Genomic DNA, 6,449 nt, shown 5'->3' with positions numbered 1-6,449 from the left:
CAGACGTTAAAGAGATTTGCAAAGATGTTAAAACAATGCTGTTCTTCTCACTACTTTGAAATATGTAGCTATTTTTATAAAAATGTTATTTGTGCAAACATGCAATGAGTTTATTACTGTTATTTGAAATGAGTGAATACGGAACTCCATAATTTTTTTTTTAACGTTTTTTATTTATTTTTGGGACAGAGAGAGACAGAGCATGAACGGGGGAGGGGCAGAGAGAGAAGGAGACACAGAATCGGAAACAGGCTCCAGGCTCTGAGCCATCAACCCAGAGCCTGACGCGGGGCTCGAACTCCCGGACCCCGAGATGGTGACCTGGCTGAAGTCGGACGCTTAACCGACTGCGCCACCCAGGCGCCCCCGGAACTCCATCATTTTTTAGTGTGTGAAAGGATCCTGAAATCAAAAAGTCTGAGAACCACTGTTTTGAATGTGAGTTCTAAGACAGCAGAAGTTTTTTGTTTTGTGCATCATGCACCGAGTATCCCAGAGTTCCCGGTATGTAGTAAGTGCTCAACAAATATTCGTTGACTGAATACATGAATGAATGAATGAATGAATGAATGAATGGTTACTAACATGTCAGATGAATATGGGCTTTTTAAGGCCCTGAAACAAACAGTAATTTGGGGGTTGTTGAGGATTGAACATACATTAGGATGGACTTATTTTATGCACCCGTTAGAATTATTTGTGACAAGAATTCTGAATAAAGTGAAGTAATCATTTATATTTCCATCTGCAGCCTCTCCATGCATTTACAGACCCCTGATATAAGAAATAATCACCTTTGCAGTGAAAACCAAGAAACTCTTCTGGGTCTTCAGCATCTGAATGGCCGGTCCTCGTATATTTTGGTACATTCACAAACCCCTGTATCTTAGCTTTTCACTGGACGTCTGACAAGGCAAATCATCTTCGCTTGACAAAGAAGAATCTGCCAAAAAGAGGACTTGCTTCTTTCAAGTGAGGACATATGGATACTAAATTAGATGGTCCCAAAGGGTTAATGCTCCTAGACTCTAGAATTAATGTTACAACATACCTAATAACTGTGATTAAAGAGAAAAGACAGAAACTAGGAAATTCAGGCCTATAATTAATAGGTAGTCCAATGAGCACCTCCTTCGAGAACTAGAGGAAAGCAATTAAAAAACCTAATATGACTTTTAATATTCTTAAAAACAAAACAAGATTAAATAAAGTACTATTGCATTAGGCAGATAGAAACAAAAGCAAGAGACTTAAATTGATTTGCAAAGACCTCACTTAGAGGGGGTTATTAGTTCTATTATTTTCTTTAGGGCAGCTTATCAGCAAATCTTGATTAAGTAACTACTATATGCTAAACTCTCCCTGGCTCATAAAATCTGAGAATTCAGTGGTCCCTGGCTCATAAAATTTATATTTCCGCAGAGGAAGAGACAAGCAAACAAATAAACCACCACGATAATTCCAGATATGATGAGTGCTTAAGTAAAAGAATGAAACAGGCCATTGTGTTAAAGGATGATTATTTGAAGGGTAGAAGTGAGGGAATAGGGTAGGGAGCGCTGATATAGACTGGGTGTTGGGGGATCTCTCACTCAAGTGGCGGTATTAAGTGGACACCTGAAAGGCAGGGAGAGGCTTGGTGGCAGGAGCATGCAAGTGTAAAACCCCAAAGAGGTTAGAAGAAAAAGGTGGCTACTGCAGTTGGAACCCAGAAAGGAGACGAGTCCTACATGGTGTGTTCAGAGGCCCGTAAAAACCCCGTCATTAAATAGCTTGAGGAAGTTTGAATTTTATTTTTGAGTGCAATGAAAAGCCTTGGAAGAGCTTGATCTAATCACGAGACTCAATTAGCATTTTGAAAAGAATCAGTGTGGCTGCCTCATGGGAACTGGATTGTAGAGGAGCAAGCATAGAAGCAAGGACACCCGTTGGAGATGACTGTTCCTGTGGGACAGGGACAATGGATGGTGGTTTGGACTGCAGTGGTAGCAGTGAGGAAGAGGGCAGGACAGATACGGGTTGATGTGTTTTTTGTTTGAAATTGTGCATAAAACTCATCTGGCTCATGTGAGGAGTTTAACAAATGGTAGCCGTTACGTCACTGGTCTATTCTTAAGCAAGAAGCTTGCAGAGATTAAGGAATTTGTTCTAACTCACAGGATTAGCAAATTCAGCCAGTGCACTGTTCGCACTGTCACTGGGTACTGTCACACCATTCACAAAACATCTTACCTGATGTTTTGTGGGAAGGTGGAAGACAAAGTCACAGGGCAGGATGGTGTCAGTCTGTGCATGTTGTGAGCAAAAGCCGGGCATCAAGGGTTTGGACCTGATTCAGCTACATATAAAGCATTATTGAAGATGCGAAAGCAAGATTTGGTCATAGTGAACGCTTTGCTGGGACTAGTGATCATTTCTCCTTCTAATTTCTAAGGTAATTATCATCATCTTTAGGTACTCATTAGGTACTTAGCTTGGAACTCTTTGCACTTTAAAACTATATAATCTGAATGACTGCAGCCTATATGGAGTAGGTACCAAGTAAATGTTTGATGATGATGATGATGAAAGACATGTGCAAGGAAGATTAATTTGGCAACAGCATATGGCCTGAATTGAAAAGAAGAAAGCCAAGAGGAAAATCACAAGGAAGTTGTTCCAGGAAATGTAAGCATGAAGGAAAGGATGTGGAAGAGACATATATGAGCAAATACTTAGGAAGTATCATTAAAAGGAGCTGAAGCAGTTTGAATGTGGAGTGGGTTAAAAATTAATGTAAGTTTTTAAATCTAAGTGTTTCAAAGGGCCACAATGCTGCTCAGGTAAGATGGAAAAATTGGGAGAGGGAGTTGATTTGGGGAAATAAGTTGATTTGGGGAAATAGGCATCCAAGATGAGAGGACATTCATTTAGAAATGGCCTAGAATTTGGCTAGATGAGAAGGAAGTGACTATGTAGAAATGGGGCTGAAGTTTTGTTATAATTTTGTTCACTTCAACAAATACTTATAGAAGCCCTACTATGTGCTAAGGGCTATGGGATACAGGGTCAAATGAGGTAGAGACTTTGAGAATTTAACAACCTAATGGGGGGGAAACATATGCAAAAAGGGAATATAAAGTCTAATGAAGTAAGTGTCCAGAGGAGATTATATGCAGAGAAAGTGAATTAAATAGAACTTATCATTGGTACAAACTTCCCACGAAAGAAAACTGATGGAGAGTCCATGAAAGCACCCATAGGTAGCTCCTTCTGCTTAATTCTTCCTGCTCTATGACCTGCTACTCTGGCCACAGTTGTCTGGACTCGGGATTGGCCCCCAAATGAAGGCAATCACCTCTAAGCCAGGCATAAAGAAGACCAGCCACCAGTTAGGTGGCCCATCAGGAAAATTGTGCCCCATAAAGGACTTTCTTATTGAATAGTGAATGACAGATACATTTAGATCTTCTCACTTGGGATGTTGTAAATGTAAGTCACAGAGAGTAGTCACTAGAAGCAGAGATAGCAGCTGAAGTTGAGACTGTATATGAGGAAGAAGCAGAGAGATGCTGATTCAGGAGAATGGCAAAATTAACTAGAGTGTGGGCAATAGATGCTTGTTAATGAGAGGATGAGCGAGGCACCAGAGCCTGTTGCTGGATCATAAAAACAGCAGTTAATTTCTGGAATCAACACTAGTTCTGACGGTTGATATGGTTTTCTGAAGTTTCCTTGTTCCCTAAATAAACCCTCAGCATTTGTAGGGCTCTGAACGTGTCCTGGTACTTTATGTCTCACACAAGAGCCCAGCTAGCACAAAGGAATTCCTGTTGTTTTGGCTTTGATTATATCTACAGAAGAAGGATCTTGTGAAGGATAGGCCAGAATGATCTTCATAAAGCAAGATAAAAGGATGTGCACAAGGGTCTGCATGTATGTGGCTGCTTTCCCAGAAGAGTGCAACAGTGGAGGGTAAAAACCTCAGTTACCTCTTAGAGCAAGCCCAGAATCCCCAAGTTTATACTTTTTGCAATTTCTTCTCTCTTTTCCTGTCATGATCACCGTGTAGGTTTGTGTGCTTGTCTTGGGGGAGAGCAAAGAAAAGGAAAGGAAAAGGAGAGCCATGGAGACTATTCAATGCAGCCACCAAGCTTTGGAAGAAAACCCCTGAAGACAGTACAAAGTGCGGCCACCACAAGCAATGTGAGTGTCTAGATCAGGGTTTTTCAGTGTACACACTGCTAACCACCAGTTTAGGATCATCTGATTTATTAAAAATGAAGATTTCTAGATTACCTTGGACCAACCGAATGGAATCTCTGGGCGAGGGAACTTGCAGTTTTGTTAAGTATGCAAGGTGCTTTGTGAAGCATCTCCCTTTGAGACCCACTGCCACTGGCCCCAGGTCAAGGAAAGAAAGAAAATATTGGGGAGTGGGTGCTGGCTTCTGAGAAAGCACCCATGACTGAAGGGTGGAAAAGCATGGCATAACATATGCATACATTGCTGTAGGAGTGAAAAGGAAGGGGAGGGAAGGTGTGTGAGGTACAACTAGAGTATAGGGTGCACAGAACAGGGATCAGGATGCAGGTTTGCTCTGGGAATCATGAGCCTCGATGATAACTGAGACCATGGGGATGGATTAGGTTTCTGCTAATGCCAGAATTTTTGCAATCAGCATAAAAATGGTATGGAAAGTCACCCCCCTCCCTTTTATTATAGTCCTTTTAAGATTTATAGAGCACCAACTACAGTGAGAACATTGCATTAGCAGCTGTCAAAGAAAACAAGAGCTTATCATGCACTTGAAGTTGAACCAAAACAAAATCTGTAATTTATATCTAGGAGTGACTACAAAGCAACATACAATAAGTACAAATTCATTCATTTAACAAGAACTCATCGTGTCTGTTACGTGCAGGCTCCACAAAGGTGTGGTTTATCAGAAGGTGACCTGGCGAGCTTAAAGGCAGATTTTGAAAGAAAGTGAAAACAGATTACAGAGAGTTTAAGGCACTCTAAATAAGGATTTAGAGTCACAGAGTTCAGAAGGAGGGGACGTAACTTCATTCATCCAACATTCCATAAATATTTATTGAGTGTCTACTGTGTTGTAGACACTGGAAATATAGCAGTAAGTAAAACAGATGAAAAAAATCCCTGCCCTCCTGGAGCTTAATATTCTGGTAGGAGAAAGACAAGAAAACACAGTAAATAAGTTATATAGTATATTAGAAAATGGTGAGTGCTTTGGAAAAAATAAAGCAGGAAGAAGGACAGAATTTGGGGGTGAGGAGGGCGAGATGCAATATCAAAGATGATCTTTTGGCAAGAATTTATTGGAAGAAGACATTTGGACAAAGAGTTTTAAGTGTCAGAGGGAGATTGTGGATATATATTGGATACGTGCTCTGGTAGAGGAAGCAAGTGCAAATTCCCCAAGAGAGAAGCCCGCCTGGCATTTTCAAGGAACAGCCGGGAACCTGTGTGTGTGTGTGTGTGTGTGTGTGTGTGTGTGTGTGTGTGTGTGTGTGTGTGTAAGTGAGGAAAGGACTGGTAGGATAGAATCAGAGAGATAAGGGGTGAGGGGTGTCACATAATCTAAGGCCATGTAGCACTTGGAGATTTTTGCTTTTCCCTTAGGTGGGATGGGAGCCCCTAGAGCTGGGAGCAGAGGAGTGAATGTAACCTGACATGAAGAGTACTTCATTTCAGCTGTGTGAACTTGGACCCAAGTTTTAATCTCTGTAAATCTGTTTCCTCATCTATAAAATAGTGAAAAGTATTTGACCTCATGAAGCTGTTGTGATGATTAAAGCAGATATATGTGCAAAACATTTACCAACGACTTGACATAGAGTAGGTGTATTCTTTTCCCGTTCATGTCTTCCACTTCCTCTCTTCTCTCTCTTCTACCTGGTACCAGGTGCTAGGAGAGAAAGACCAGGATAAGCCTTTCAGGTGACAGCCCACATGACGGGTACAAGAAAAGGGTGACAGTTGGTGAAAGGCTTACCTTAACAGACATAATAATTGGTATTTAAAATAATCGTTTTATTCTTGTTTTATGATGTGGGCTAGAAAGACAGAACTAGAAATAAGAGGCTCAGATGGGTGGTCCTATTAGGTATAGACGCCGGTCCTCAATCTTCAAAACTCTCCCAATTTACCTTTCTAGGTACTTTATCAGACTCTGGGTTATGCCAACAGTTTTAATTGTTCCATTGTTAAACATGTTAACTCCCTGAACTGTTAACTGACTAATCTCAATCTTCTAATTAATGTTTGAGTGATTCTCCTCAGGTTAAACTATCAAGGGCACTTATACTTAAAGACTGTTTGTCTTCTGTTTGTGCCCTCCTGGGCAGTAGGTACATCTGAGGTCGCTGTTTAGAATGACCTGTGATGACTTCAAAACATCCATAAAAACAGTAACATAAAACAACAGACCTCCTCCCTCTTGGGAT

At 40.9% G+C, this 6,449-nt stretch overlaps 1 long non-coding RNA gene across 1 annotated transcript; it reads left to right on the top strand.

Annotated features, from left to right (window-relative positions):
* Positions 1-560: 560 nt before the first annotated feature.
* LOC128316368 (uncharacterized) lies at positions 561-6,239 on the top strand. The gene is made up of 3 exons (XR_008300181.1): positions 561-972; positions 4,052-4,185; positions 5,626-6,239. It is a non-coding gene; the product is annotated as an uncharacterized LOC128316368 (long non-coding RNA).
* Positions 6,240-6,449: the final 210 nt, after the last annotated feature.

The sequence above is a fragment of the Acinonyx jubatus genome, chromosome B4, assembly GCF_027475565.1.
Source record: "Acinonyx jubatus isolate Ajub_Pintada_27869175 chromosome B4, VMU_Ajub_asm_v1.0, whole genome shotgun sequence".
Classification (NCBI taxonomy): domain Eukaryota; kingdom Metazoa; phylum Chordata; class Mammalia; order Carnivora; family Felidae; genus Acinonyx; species Acinonyx jubatus.
The sequence above is the reverse complement of the archived record's forward strand: the minus strand, read 5'-3'. Positions and strand labels throughout refer to the sequence as shown.